This window comes from Moschus berezovskii, chromosome 22, assembly GCF_049115385.1.
Source record: "Moschus berezovskii isolate FMDL1 chromosome 22, NW_MosBer_1.0, whole genome shotgun sequence".
NCBI lineage: Eukaryota > Metazoa > Chordata > Mammalia > Artiodactyla > Moschidae > Moschus > Moschus berezovskii.
Window position 1 is genome coordinate 27,537,714 of NC_142481.1, and position 13,482 is coordinate 27,551,195.

General features: G+C 52.4%; 1 protein-coding gene and 1 long non-coding RNA gene across 6 annotated transcripts in view; one reads left to right on the top strand and one right to left on the bottom strand.

Annotated features, from left to right (window-relative positions):
• SMPD3 (sphingomyelin phosphodiesterase 3) overlaps positions 1-13,482 on the top strand; it is an 85,854-nt gene that overhangs the window by 51,693 nt on the left and 20,679 nt on the right. The window contains exons 1-2 of one of the 2 annotated variants that reach the window (XM_055412459.2): positions 6,326-6,656; positions 7,218-7,288. The gene's annotated coding sequence lies outside the window, so the exon portion shown is untranslated. Of the gene's footprint in view, positions 1-6,325; positions 6,657-7,217; positions 7,289-13,482 lie in introns of those variants that run through there. The other variant, XM_055412458.2, reaches the window with a different exon arrangement.
• On the bottom strand, positions 1,743-13,472 carry LOC148774383 (uncharacterized). Of its 4 annotated transcripts, XR_016035797.1 has the most exons (6): positions 13,076-13,472; positions 12,436-12,775; positions 7,152-7,301; positions 4,369-4,565; positions 2,678-2,701; positions 1,743-1,973 (listed from the first exon to the last, which is right to left on the bottom strand). It is a non-coding gene; the product is annotated as an uncharacterized LOC148774383 (long non-coding RNA). The 4 variants fall into 4 exon arrangements; XR_016035795.1 differs by having other exon boundaries at positions 1,743-4,565; positions 12,436-12,566; positions 12,671-12,775; XR_016035796.1 differs by lacking the exon at positions 2,678-2,701.

The window sequence follows — 13,482 nt, forward strand, 5'->3', positions numbered from 1 at the left end:
CCCTGAGAGAGACGGGGACCACAGGGGAAAGTCCTCCTCCACAAGCAGAGGAGGAGACTAGCAGAGAATGAATTGGGAGAGGACGGTGGGCTCAGGGCAGGGATTTTATTCTGGGGGCAGTGAAAGTGTGTTAAGCTTGAAGGTGCTCAGGTTTGCATGCAGAAAGATCACTTTGGTTTCTGGGTGAGAACAGATAGTGGGGCACCAGGCTGAAGGAGCAGGTAAGGCAAACTGAGCTTGGCCAGCATGTCCCCTCAACCCCTCCCTGGCCCCACGACTAGAGCTTTATCTGGTTCCTGCTGGTTCTATCCTTCCGAGCCTCACCAGCTGTCTGTCCAAGGCAAAAGCCCCATCCACACTCTGGTGCTAAGTTCCCCAGGGACAGAGGAGGAGGGCATCAGAGAGGGGAGGGTGGAGGCTACAGGCTTCCCTGACCGCTGGGGTGTTCGTCCCCGGACTGCACGTGCCTCTGTGGCATTAGGGAGTCCTGGGTGGCGGGGTCAAAACCTGAGCCAGGAGGGGGCCATCGATAAGTCCTCCCCACAGAGTCTGGGCTCTGCTACTCTCTAGCTATGTGACTTGGACAAGTCGCTTACCCTCCCCAAGGCTCTGTTTCCCTCTCCAAGTATGGGAACAGTAATACCCAACCTTCCCAGGCTGTTTAGAGAATTAAACAAGTGGTTCTGTATGCAATATCCTCAACACAGTTTCCAGCACACAGTTTCCACCTAAACGTGGGTGATGGTGCGATCTCAGCCAGCTGCAGGCACTAGGCACTGCCACCACACACGGGAGTTCACATGGGTCCTTTCACCTTTAAGGCAGCCTAATCAATGCACTAGTTCAAACAGTGGGGAGTTTTCTCCAGCTCCTGCTGTGCCACCTGGAATGTACAGAGGGAACTGAACCTTCTGGAACTTCCGGGACTGAACCTGGCTAGAAACCATTTTATCATTTTAACCAAGGTTCCCTGGGTGCCTCTCAGGGACTGGGCTCAGTGCCTGCTGCTTTGGGGGCTCTGGACTGCCAGCACAAAGCCCAGGGGGGTGTGACTAAGGGAGGGGCTTGAGAGCTGCAGTGCTGAACCTTAGAGGCTGGGTGCCAGGTAGACCAGCTGGGGAGGGTGTTCCAGATACAGGGGACAGCATGTGCAAAGGCACAGAGGCGTGAAAGAGCATGGCATGTTCCAGGAAAGAGGAAAGCCACAGGTTGAGGCCATCCGAATGAATCATGGCAGAAGCGAGGCTGTGGAGGGCAGGGCCCCAAAATCAGGCAAGGGAGGTGGATTTTCTGGGTGTGGAGGGAGATGTGAGGCACTGGCCAAGGGCAGGAGGAACTCAGACTACTTGTGGTGGGGATCATGGGCTTGGACTTGGAGCATGAAGGCGCCACACATAGGCTTGAGGACTGTGCCACCATGCTGGCAAGAAATGAGGAGGCCTAAGTAGAGATGACAGCCTGCAAATGGGGAAGAAGGGACTGAAAATGGACCACAGAGCTCGGACTGCCTCCGGACAGGACAAGGTGAGGGAGAGGAAGAGGCCAAGGAATAAGTCTCTGCCCACAAGACTGTAGGGGCCGGGCCTCTAGGGCTGGGAGCAGGGTCGGGGGGCGCGGGGGGGGGGCGGTCCCTGGGGGCAGGACTCTGGCCCCTGCCTTCTCTCCACTGCTTTCAAGTTCCTCTCTTTCTCTCTTCTTTAAGAGCCACCAATAAGAAACCAAATACTTTTTAAATTGTTTAATATAGTTCCTTGTTTTTCAGTTCAGTTCAGTTCAGTCGCCCAGTCATGTCCAACTCTTTGCGACCCCATGAAATGCAGCACGCCAGGCCTCCCTGTCCATCACCAACTCCCGGAGTTTACCCAAACTCATTCCATCGAGTCAGTGGTGCCATCCAACTGTCTCATCCTCTGTCATCCCCTTCTCCTCCTGCCCTCAATCTTTCCCAGCATCAGGGTCTTTTCATGTTTTTACTGTAAAAAAAAAAAAAGTAAGTGGAATGTTTTCTATTTCTTCCTCAAACAGAAAAGCAAAATTATCTACACATAAGAGTTCATGTGCATGAATCTCTTGATTTTTATGTTCCCTTGATGTATTAAAATAAAGGTGGGGGGCATCGTTTAAGGCATCAGGATGAGGTTTGGCAACATCCTTTGGTGTCCAGCTGGCCCTGGGTGCCCTCCCCTCACCATGAGAGAGCCCAGACTGGTCGCACAGCCAAGTTCATTACTCAAGGGCTCGAGTGAGACCCTGACATTACAGCTCTTTACCTGTGGGATCTGCCAATCTTCCCTTGAAATCAGAGGGCAAGTTCTCAAATCCCAGGACAATGACATTTTGATAAAGTTAAAAAAAAAAAAAAACTGATTTCACTTTGCAAGACAAACAGCTAATAAAACAAGATCTTTTTTGGTAACCACCCATACAGCAATCAATCTGTCACTCGGAAGGCTGTTTCCTGAGAGGTGTGAAATAAGGCCACCCTGGCACGCTATGGGAACAGAGAGCCCCCACCCAGAAGACACCTGCCACCCCAAAACAGGGAAATAATCCAATTTAGAGCACAGGAAATACACAGCTAATTAGCTGTTCAATCAATACTGACTTTTGGAAGACGAGAAGGAGGTAACTTCCAGTGTTTACATGCAGCCACTCACACGTCATGAATATATCTCACCTCTGTTTCTTTTCAACTCCATTCCTATTGGGAACAAAACAAAAGTGTTTCCCACCCTGGGGGCTTGCAGACTGAGCTGCACCAGGGAGCTGTTCTGTGCTGCAGCTGTTCAAGTAAGAACTTGAAGGGTCAACACCGACAAACATCAAAAGGACAGGTTTTAGTCATAAAATGAATCCTCTCTGTGCCCATCTGAGGTCAGAATCAAGACCTCCTCATTCACTCCATCCTCCCATCTCTGCTTCATGTTTTTCCACCTTTATTTTCCCTTAGCCCTAATTTTCTCACTCCTAAAAAAAAAAAAAAAAATCTTAGTACATTGCACATAGAACATCTTTTCAAAAACAAGATGCAATAAATCTCAGTTAATCAGAATCTCCCTCAAAGCAGCTCTAACTGCACAGTTCTGAGTTAAACTCGGAAGGGAAGCAGTTACCACAAGCTAGGTGCTGAGCAGCCGTGTCTCCACACAGTGGGCCCTCAAGAAACATCAATTAACTTGTTTTTTAGATGATGGAATCTGCAAAGCCTCCAGCCGCAAGTAAGGCAAACTTAGAAGTAACTACTTTGAAAGAAATACATGACCAAAATACTGTTAATGGGAACAGGTCAGAACGACAACAACAACAAATGGCTGTAATTCCATGACTATAAGAGAAGTGAAAACATCTAGATGTAGCAGTTTGAATAACTGAACCAGCAGAACAAAGGAAACAGTGATGTTGAGTATAAAAAAAGACATCCAGCCAGAAACGGAGACACAGAAAACAAGGAGAGGCATAAATAACTGATTTGAAAAACGGGAAATGGGGTCGAAGCCCCCAGAATAGGAGAAAGAGTCATGAATGGGGTGGGGTATATGATGAGGGAAACATCTGGAAAGAAATAATACAAGACAAGTTTCCAGAGATGAAAAAACAGTTCAGCCTAGAACTAAAGTACACACACTGTGCCTGTCAAGTTTGACTCTCAAGGAAAGAAAGAAAATTTGCCAGTTATATTTTTGAATGATAAATTATCTGGCAAGCTGAAATGAAGAGAGAGAGGTTCTTTTGAAATTAAAATGACAAAAAGACTAACATCTTGAGAGCTGAAGCTGAACCTAAGAGGAAAATATGCAATTCTACCCATATATTTGTTATGCTCTGAAACAAGATTTGCTCTGTAGAAGTGGAAAGAAGAAACAAACTCCTCTCACTAGCCACACCTAGTAGTTACTCTAGGAGACTTCTGCATCCCCCCTAAGGTCCCAGCCAAATGCACAGACTGGCCATCTCAGCTTGCCTGTCCAGCCATGCCTCTTCTCTTATCTCAGTGTTGGGTTTCTAGCGGTAACTCCTTCACCAGAGTTCAGTCAAGACATTTCCCCAAGGCCAGCAGTTGCTCCCTACCCTCACCTCAAGGGGTTTCTGCCAACACAACTTAGTCTCAGGACTGCATGAAGTCTGACTCTGACACTCAGCTAAAGGGCTGTGTGACTTTGTGTAAGTTACCAAACCTCTCTGGGCTTGAACCTTGTTGACAGTAACCTGACTCCAGCATTATCATGTGGATAAATAAATCAACCTCCTAGGTGCTAGAACCTTTACAAACATTATTTCTGAACCTATGAAGTCAGTGTTATTATCCTCATTTTAAGAAAGTAGAAACCGAGACTTGGTGAGATGCCCTGCTTGATGCCCACTACTTACTGGTCTTGGGAGCAGGTCCATCCAACTCCACAGTTGGTTCTGCTGCCCAGGCAGGCTGTGTCTCAGGACAGGAAGAGGTATCCCGGAACCCGGACCAAGCTCCGTGTGTCTGGGCACGTGGTCTCACTCGGAGCAGCACGTCCATCAGGGGTCATCCCAGGTGCTGGTCTGTGGTCTAGGGGCCTGTGGGCTTGAGGCTCACGGTGGACAAGCAGGCAGGCGCATGCTTAGGACCACTGCTGGCTCGGCGGACACTGCCTGGCTGTGCTGGGTAAATGGCCCACTTTCCATGCCCGCCCCCCACCAAACCCTCCCACTGCCTATTTAAGCAACAGGCCCTGACTCCACTGGCCCCAGACACCGCCAGCTTCCGGAGCTAGGAGAGCAGTACTGCAGGCCTCGCTCACTCAGGATGAAAGGCCCTTCTGTTTCACCATTTCCTACCGGTGCGTTCTGAATGATGATGCTGAGCTGGGTTGTAGTGGGAGCTGATTCTGCTTGCCTAGGAGTGTACTGAGATGTATAACTGGCAGAGGGAGGTTCTGATTGAATTTTTCCCATTTCTAATCCCTGACTTGATGTGATCTTATTTTCAAAGAGGGAGAGAGGCTGTAGTTTGTTAAGGGACAGAGGGGAGCATATTTCAAAACAAGGTCAGGTTCAGAATACCAGTGCTCTGACATGTTTTTCTTTTGAGAAAAGAAAAGGTCCTGTAATCTCAAGGTTGCAGAGATTCCACTTCCCCTCAGGAAACCCTCCCTAAATAGTTAGTTCCTGTTGATTAATTTTATTTTGAAAAAAAAAAAAAATACACGGGGTTTTTCAGAAGAGTCTGGTGGGGAGAGATGCTATACAGCCTATGGGGGATAGTAAGGGGAACATCTAAGGACAAAGACCGTCCTTAACAAATCTCTCATTGAGAGATGAGGTGGGAGCTCCTCAGTGCTCGCGGAGAAGGCAGTGGGAGCCGAGAGCCACATAAGTTGGGATGGCTCCGGAGAGGGATGCCTCTTTTATGTTCACTTCCAGATGCGTGCCAGCCTGTGGTCTAGGGGCAGGTCAGCCCGACGAGAGGGTGAAAGAGAGAGGTGAGGGTGGGTTGTCAGCTTACTGAGGGTGAGGAGGCTGGCGTCCAGGGCACAGGGGACAAGGCATCCTCTGGAGGCCAAGACAGTAGGCCATCCTCTAACCTCTCGGCAGGGTGGACTCCCCACACCACAGGTGGAGAGGGAAGACTGGCAAGGAAATAAGCTCATCAGGAATAAGGCAGGAAATAAGCCAGGGTGTCCCCATGGAAACAAGGGCCCCCTCCTGCATAGTGAAGGCCTAGGGTTCCCCCGGCTTCCTTCTTCCCACTCTGATCTGGTAACACCAGTCCCTGTGCTCACTTGGTCCTGGCCATGACCATCCAAGACCCTGTAATGACCCCCAGTGTTACAGGGGAGGGGGCATCTGAGGCTCAGAAGTTAAATGACTTGTCCAAGACTTTCAGCCGGCTAGAATTCTTGTCTCACTGGAGCTTTTCGAGTGGAACGCTAATCAGGAGGGTGCCAACTATTTCCCAAGTGAGAAGACACACCTTCCAGCTCCACTCAGGCTTGAGGGCAGAGGGCTTGGGACACAAATTTCAGGTTCCGCTGAAACAATTTGGGTGATTTGCAAAATAAGTATAACTAAAGGACAGAGGCTGGTCCACAGGGACCCTGGGGAGTGAGTGACTTCTGCCTCGCCTGCGATGGGAGGGTGGTTAAGAGGGCTCTGCGCCGATGGGCAGCAGGACTGGCTTGAGAAAGTGTAAGACCAACGAGCTCCGCGCGGGGTGAGGGCTGGGCAGAGCCAAAAAGCCAGGGATTCAGCTGGAAAGTCGCGGGCGGGACTTGGGGTTGGAAGGAGGGACTAAAGAGCTAGAACATTGCCTGAGGCCAGGGGGCGCGGCCAGAGAGCTCTTGCCTAGGGCCAGGTTTCAGGAGGCGGGGCCGGAGAGTCAGGCCAGGCAGTGTCCCAGGCCCAGGGGCCGGGACCAGAAATCGGGGCGGGTCCGGCACCTGAGGCCGGGGCGGGGCTAGAACGGCGGGGCGGGGCCAGAGAGCGAGCCCGGGCCCAAGAGACCCTCCTGGGGAGTGAGTGTCTGGGTCCGCCCGATCCTCCGACTGGGTTAGCAGGGAATGGGGGGAGCCGGTGGCTTCGTGGGCAAAGGTCTCCGCGCACACGAGTGCCCTCTCAAACGCACCCCCTCCGAAGACCCCACTGGGTTCACGAAGTGTCCCTGCCGAGCCTTCCCTCTGCCGGTCTGTCTCCTCCACTCCTTATCTGCTGCCAAACGGCTTCCTCCTCCCACCCACCCCTGTCCCAGTAGCCACGGTCCCTCTTTTTCCGGGTCTGGGTTCAGCTCTCCACCCCCCGCCCTCAGGTATCTCGTGAGGCTGAGATTATACAAAGCTCCTGGGGAGAGCTCTGATTGTTCTAGCTTCAGTTATCAGATCAAACCCAGGCCCCGCTGCTGGCGCTCTGAATTCCCCTCTCCCCGCCCCTCACCCTGCACAGCTCTGGCCTGGTCTGGGTCCAGCTGTTCACATGGAAGCCTCATGCCTCCCACCCACAGAGTCCTCCCCACCTGTCAACCCGCATATCCCCAGCCTGTCTATCCCACAAACCTCCGCCCCCACCCCTTCTGGCTGAACTTCGTGGGGACCGCGGGGCCCACACCCTCTCCTTGGCGACGTGGAGGGTGTGGCGGTGCCTCCTGCACAGGTGCGGCCCCTTGGTCTTTGTACCTGGCTCACCTGTACTGGGCTGCTCGCTGACTGTTGAGTTCCGGGCACTTCTGTGAACCGCTCATTTCTTTTCAGGTCCTTGACTCCGAAGTGAGTGCTCCCTCTTCTGCCAGAAAGACGAGAAGCTCCCAGAGGCGCCTCCTCAGGTATGAGGGGCTTCTGGAAGGGAGAGAGGGATGGGAGAGGACCCTTCAGGCCTCCTTTCATAGATTACTTATTCACATTTTATATAAAGAGGTGTTGTCTGAGATTGAGAAAAGGTTCTGCTTCTTGGATAAAAAGTTTGAAAACACAGCTCTAGGGTAAGCAGTCTGGGGCAAACAGTTTGCTCCCATTCTGAACCCATCCTCGTGGTTCAGTGCCTGCAGAAGGGGTATGTCTGACACACGCAAATCTATGGAGACTGAAAATGCAAACGCCTTCAATAAGGAGGAAAAAGACTGAGACAGTATTTTGCAAAAATGAAGGAAAACAATTTAAATATTTTGGAAAATATAATCAGATATCATTTCCCACTGAACTATAAAAAAAATTTTTTTTAATGCTAAAACCTGGAGCTGGCAAGGATACTGTGAAACGGGCACTCTCAAATGACCTTCAAGAAAAGCAGTGTGGCAATGTGTATCAGAAGTTTTGAACTTTATCTTGTAATTCTAGTCTTGAATCCATAAGTCAAACCATTAGAATAAAAGTGGAAACCAGAAACACAGAGACCCCTGGAAAGTTCGGAACCTCAGTCCAGTAGCCAGGACAGCAAGATCATTTTAAGAACCTGCTCCCTCCCAAATACGCAAATTAGATGCTTTCCTGGCTTCTGGGGAGGTTACCAAGCTGGGGGAAGAGAGATATGGGGGTTCAAGGTGATGATGACTAGATGGAAAAACAAAAAGGGAGCTGGATGAGGCTGGCAGTTCACATGGAAGATTATTGGGGTCTTCACTAAGGGCTCAGTGGGGGTGGGTGACAAATGTAACCTTCAAGGACTGGAAAAGGGAGGGGTAAGAACAGGCAGAACAAGGGGGATAGCGTGGTGAACTTGTCCCACAGGTAGGGGGGCTTGGTGCTGGATAGCGCTCACTTGCATATTTTGCATGTATTTGCATATTATTTGTGTTTAATCTTGGTGGAAATGCAGAGAGGAAAGGAAAATTGAGATCCGGTGACCAGGCTACACCGCTCAGGGACTGTTGTTTACTTTTCCGAGTTTCCGTTTTCTCATCTGTAAATGGAACCAGTGGTGTCTGGTTGGGGTGATTGTACCATGTAGATGCACCATTCGGTGACAAGAGCTCATTCTGGGAGGTGTGTTCTGTGCAGCATCTGCTCAGATGTCCCATGAGGTGGATCTGTTAGTTCTGCCTCTCTGAGGCTCATTTCTAGTCTCCCTTGTGTCTCTGCCATGGATGGGCTCGTAGCCCCCTGCCCCACTCCCCGCACAGAGAGAGAGCATGGAAGGGAGGGAGGGAGAGGATGAGCTTGAGGTCCTGATGGACCACCCTGGATGAACTGGACTGCTGAAGCCACCCAGGCCTGCAGGGGGCAGGGCTGTCGTCTGTCAGTCAGTCATCAGGGGTTCTAAGTATCTGCCTACTCGGTGCCCAACATACAGGGATCGGATAAAATACTGAGTGCCTGCAAGGGGAGAAAGGAGCTCGAATTCCCTAGGACTGGAGGTTGAAGTGGGTGAATGAGCTGCCAAGCGGGTGGTGTCACCATGTGGGCAGGGTCCCTGGCCCCGCAAACACCTCATTGGGCCACACACAGTAAGCCCTCCCTCCCTTTGTGTGAGGGATGGGATCTGCCAATGTTGCTCAAGTCTCCCCTCTCTCGGTTCTGTGTCTAGTGTGGTAGATCTGAGCATGTGGGAGGCTGCTCATCCTTCTGGTGTGCAGCCAGCACATGGGTAATAAAAGCACGGAAACTGCCAGCTGTCAGGAGAGAAACAGCTCGTTTCAGCCTGGTCAAAGGTCTCTAGTTACCCCTGGGGCCACAGAGGAGGGGGCTGGCAGTGGTTGGTTATAAGACCATCATCGTGACTTCCAAACCCTGAGCGCCTCTGCTGAGGCCTTTGCACAGATAATAGCTGCAAGGAAACTGCCTCAGCAGAGGCATGGAGCACTGGAAGGGCTTGAGGGGGAAATTGTGCAGGTTGGGTGGTGGTAGGGATGCCCTGGGACTTCAGAAGTAGACAGGGTCACTGAGCAATCAGACTGCTGGGCCTCGCCTGCTCTTTCCTGCCAGGCACATCTCCCTGGGGTCAGCAAGAACCACTAAGAGTTTAGCGGGCAAGCAATGTGGTCTGATGTGTAGTTTAGAAAGATGCCACCAGCTGCCACAAGGACCAAGAAGGGAGCTCCAAGACCAGGTGACGGCTGTCACAGGGCCTAGGTGGGACAAGGTGAGGCCTGAATTGGGTGTGGCCAATGGGAATGGATGCCAGGGATTAGGGAGGCAGAACTGTGGGCTGGTGAGAGGAATGGGTGGGTATGGAAGAGGTCCAGGGGCCTAGGACTACTCAGGAGACAAAGCTGGTACTGGGGAAGTGGAGGAACACAAATAATAAACCTTTAAGGGAAGATGGAGAGCTGGTCAACCACTTAAATTCATGGGATCAGAGATCAGGAGAGACACTGGGAATAGGTGACCCACAAAAGATCAACCAAGAGAAGAGGCAGGGGAAGGTACAGCACTTCCAGGGGGTGGGCCAGGGAGGAGGGAACAACAAAGGGCTCAGAGAAAGAGCAGTCCCAAGGGCAGGGAGGGAACGAGAAGAATAGAGGTCCAGGACCAGGGGGAAGGGCTGAGATAAGGAGAAGCAGCTGAGGCGTCCTGTTGGGCCTGTACCTTAGAGCAAGTCTGGTTGAAACTGCAGACTCTTTTCTCAGTGGTGCTGACCTCTGTTCCTCAAATTTTCTTTCCAAATCTCTACCAGAAAGGCCAGTAAGACACCCTGTCCACCTTCTGTCTAGCAGTGGGGGGAGGGTGCAGGTAGCCTCAAGTTGGGGGCTGCCCAGACTCCCAGCTTACCAGAGGGTCACAGCCAGAGGGTCACTCAGCCCTCCCAGAGCACGGCCAGCACGCACCATGTGCTTTTACTATTCTGAGACCCAGAATGGGATGCTAACCGGACTTTCTAAGCACTTAAGTGAAACAAACCCAACGAGGGTAAAATGCAAGTGAATGCGCTGGAGCCCCCTCTCAGGGCCAGTTTCCACGGCTGCCCCTCCCCTGGTGTCTCCTCCTGGCCTGTGACCTGGGTCACTGTGGCCACCAAGGGCACAGGCTGGCAGGTCGGACTCCTGAGTGTCCCTGTCTCCCTCGTGCCTAATTGCAGTCCTCTCCGCCTCACCTCCCGCCCTTGTTCACTGCTTGCTCCACCCACCACCCACCACTTTCCTGTCTCCATCTAGAAGGACACCCCCACACTCAAATATACATACCTAGAAAGCAAGGCTCCACCCCCGGGAATTCTGGGGCAGAGTGAAATATACCCCAAGCAGTCAGGGTGCTGCCTCTGACTCACAGGAAATGGAAGCCAAGCACCCCCAGCCTCCCACCTTGACAGTCGCTGCCCTGCCCCTGCCCCTCCAGCCCTGGCAGGCACCATCAGCCAGCAAGACCTGACCATGCCTGATCCCTGGGCTCTGACCCCGCAAGCTGCTGGCTTCATCTCCAAGCTCCTTCTTCCCGTCCCCTGCAGGTGCAGCGTGGCCCCTGGGACCAAGCTGGCACACCTGCTGTGCAGTACTCTGGCCCCTCTGAGACACCCATCGCCTTCACTCACAGCTTGTGGGGCAGAGCTAGTCACCCGATCCCACCCAACTGCAAGGGGACCAGGAGATGCAGTCTTGCCTGATGCCCTCAAAGTAGGCCCAGGGGAAGTAGGCAAGAGTCCTGTCCTAGGCTTGCAGGCAGGATACAGGCTAAAGGGAAGAGAAGCCTACCCGGATCATCACAAAGGCAAAGGGTGCTTATCTTTTTAAGTCAGTCACTGTCTACACTAGCATGTCTACACCAGCCACCTGGGGACATGTGGTCTCAGCCAAGGGTTCTTTTCTCCCTTGTCTGAAGTGTATGATTCAGTAGCAGGTGTAGACAGGGCACCACTACGAGAGAAGGCAGGGGTTCATTGGCACCCAGAGGCTCAGAAGACCCTTGGAAGCAGGTTTGGTGGCAGCAAATAGAGGGGAGTGGGGGGGCTATAGACCCCCAAGACAGCTTCCCTGTTGGTCTTTGCTGTGGACAAATACTAATTCACAGCCTTATGCAAATGAAGCTCTAAGGCCCACTCCCTGGGGTAGCAGACAGCAGCCCCGAATCCCCTCCCATTATATCTTCTGGAGCAGGCCCAGGACAGCCCCACAGGCAGGTCAGAGGCCTCCCTAAGCAAGTAGTCCACGGTTCAGCCCAAGCCGGGCCACCCTCCTTCAGGAGGCCTTCTGATCGGTTCTCTCAGAGCCAAGGCCTCCTGTGATACCCTGAGCAGAGGGAAGACCTGAGGGGGGCAGTGCCCAGGGGTCTGAGATCTCTGAAGAGGCCCAAGCCCAGGGCCTCAGCCCTCAGCGGTGAGTGAGATCCAGTCTCAGCCCAGAAACTCAGCCCTCGGGCCCAGCTGCCCAGGCCTATACCGGAAAGCTGGTGAGACACTGATGCCTGATTTTATTTACTCATCCGCACTGATTTGCTTTTTAATCTTTGCATGAATTCTCCTATGACTCAGTTTGTTAAATGTTCTTTGCATAGAAAACCTGAGGTTGAGTGTGAAGTGATTCCCTTCAGAAGAATTTTAGCAAGTCCCTGCCGTGTCAGCAAGGTGTATTGTCTTCATCTGTGTTCTCTGGTGCCTTGAAATGCCTGCATGCTGCTCAGCCGGCCAATCCATTCCAGGAGGAAGCGCTGTACTTGAAATGCAGCTGAACACTGAGTCTGCATAAATCCTGCCATTTGTGTGGACTTGTATTTAAAGCTCTACTCCCACAGAAAGTATGCTGTCACTTGTTCTTAAGTGAAGTGTGTTCCCAGCCTTGTTCGGCTCAGGAACCATTAACATCAGCTCTCGTGTCAGGGAAGCAGGGACTTTGCTGGGACGGAAGCCTCAACAGCAGAGCCTGAGAGAAGCGAGGTTCCCCCTAGTGTTGGTCCCTGAGGAGGGCCTCTCCTGAGGGTGGAGGTGGCGCTGGGCAGCAGGGGGCTGGTACTCAGTCAGTCACGCAGCAGGTACCCCAGGGCTCACCTGAGGCAGGTGACATGACCTGCTGGGGAGTTCCAGGATCCCCAGCTTCCAGTCACTTACCAGATGAGGTTCAGACACAGACCTCAGCACACAACAGGCTCAGAGCTCTTGAAGTAAGAGGCCCAGGCCCATCCAGATGCTCGGCTGTTCACACATGGTCTCTCTAGTAGCCACAACTGCCTGTTCCAGTCCTGTCCAGTCAAAGCCAAGTGGAGCAAGACGCTGTGAACAGGGCAATCTCAGATCTGATATTCATTGTGCAGGAAGCCCTCACCCCCCCCAATAACACCCCTACCCTGGGCTCAGCCACCATGAAGGCACAGGACTGGTGGGCACATGTGAGCTCCAGCCCTCAGCAGACTCTAGGCAGACAGATCTGGCTGCAGACAGATGCTTGAGCCTAAGACAAGGGTAAATGGGAAGAAGAGAAGATGCCACTCAGGATGGCTTAGGTGTGGATTTAGATATCAGCCATAATCCAGCCTTCTCCTTAACGGCCCCCTTTCCAGTTACCAATAGATGATTCTGGAATGGCAGGCCATAGAGGGCTGGGTGGCCAGATCTTCAAACTCAGCCCCCTCCCACGATGGAGCCCACACTCCCAGGGCAACTGACCTATGACCTTGCAGCACAAGGTCCTGAACCCAAATGCACCACAATTTTAAACACTAGGTGGTATGGGGCACCCCGGTGCATCTACCTCCAACCTGCTTAAGATTTGCTTTCCAGTCATGCAGAAATTGGCTTCATCTGGGCTTTCTGAGCTCTGACAGGGAAATGCCGAGGCTGACTGATTGAAGGAGTGCCACAGAGCTGCTTGCAGCCTGTTCCTATTCTCAGAAACCACATGACGCATTAATAGCTCCCCTGGAAAGCTTCTTTTTGAAAGTTTTATCACCCCTCGTACCTGCATCTGGCTTCTGCAGAGGCCTGTGACTTGGGCTTGCACGAGCAGCCCACGACAGACAGTCCTGCCCGGAGATGGAGGCCTCGGCACCCCCTGTACCATCCCTGCCCCTCACGTGGGAGAACAGGGCATACTTTCTGGCAAGCAATCGACCACACAAGGAGGAAACTTTGAAGGTTCCAGCTGTATCTTCAGGGCCT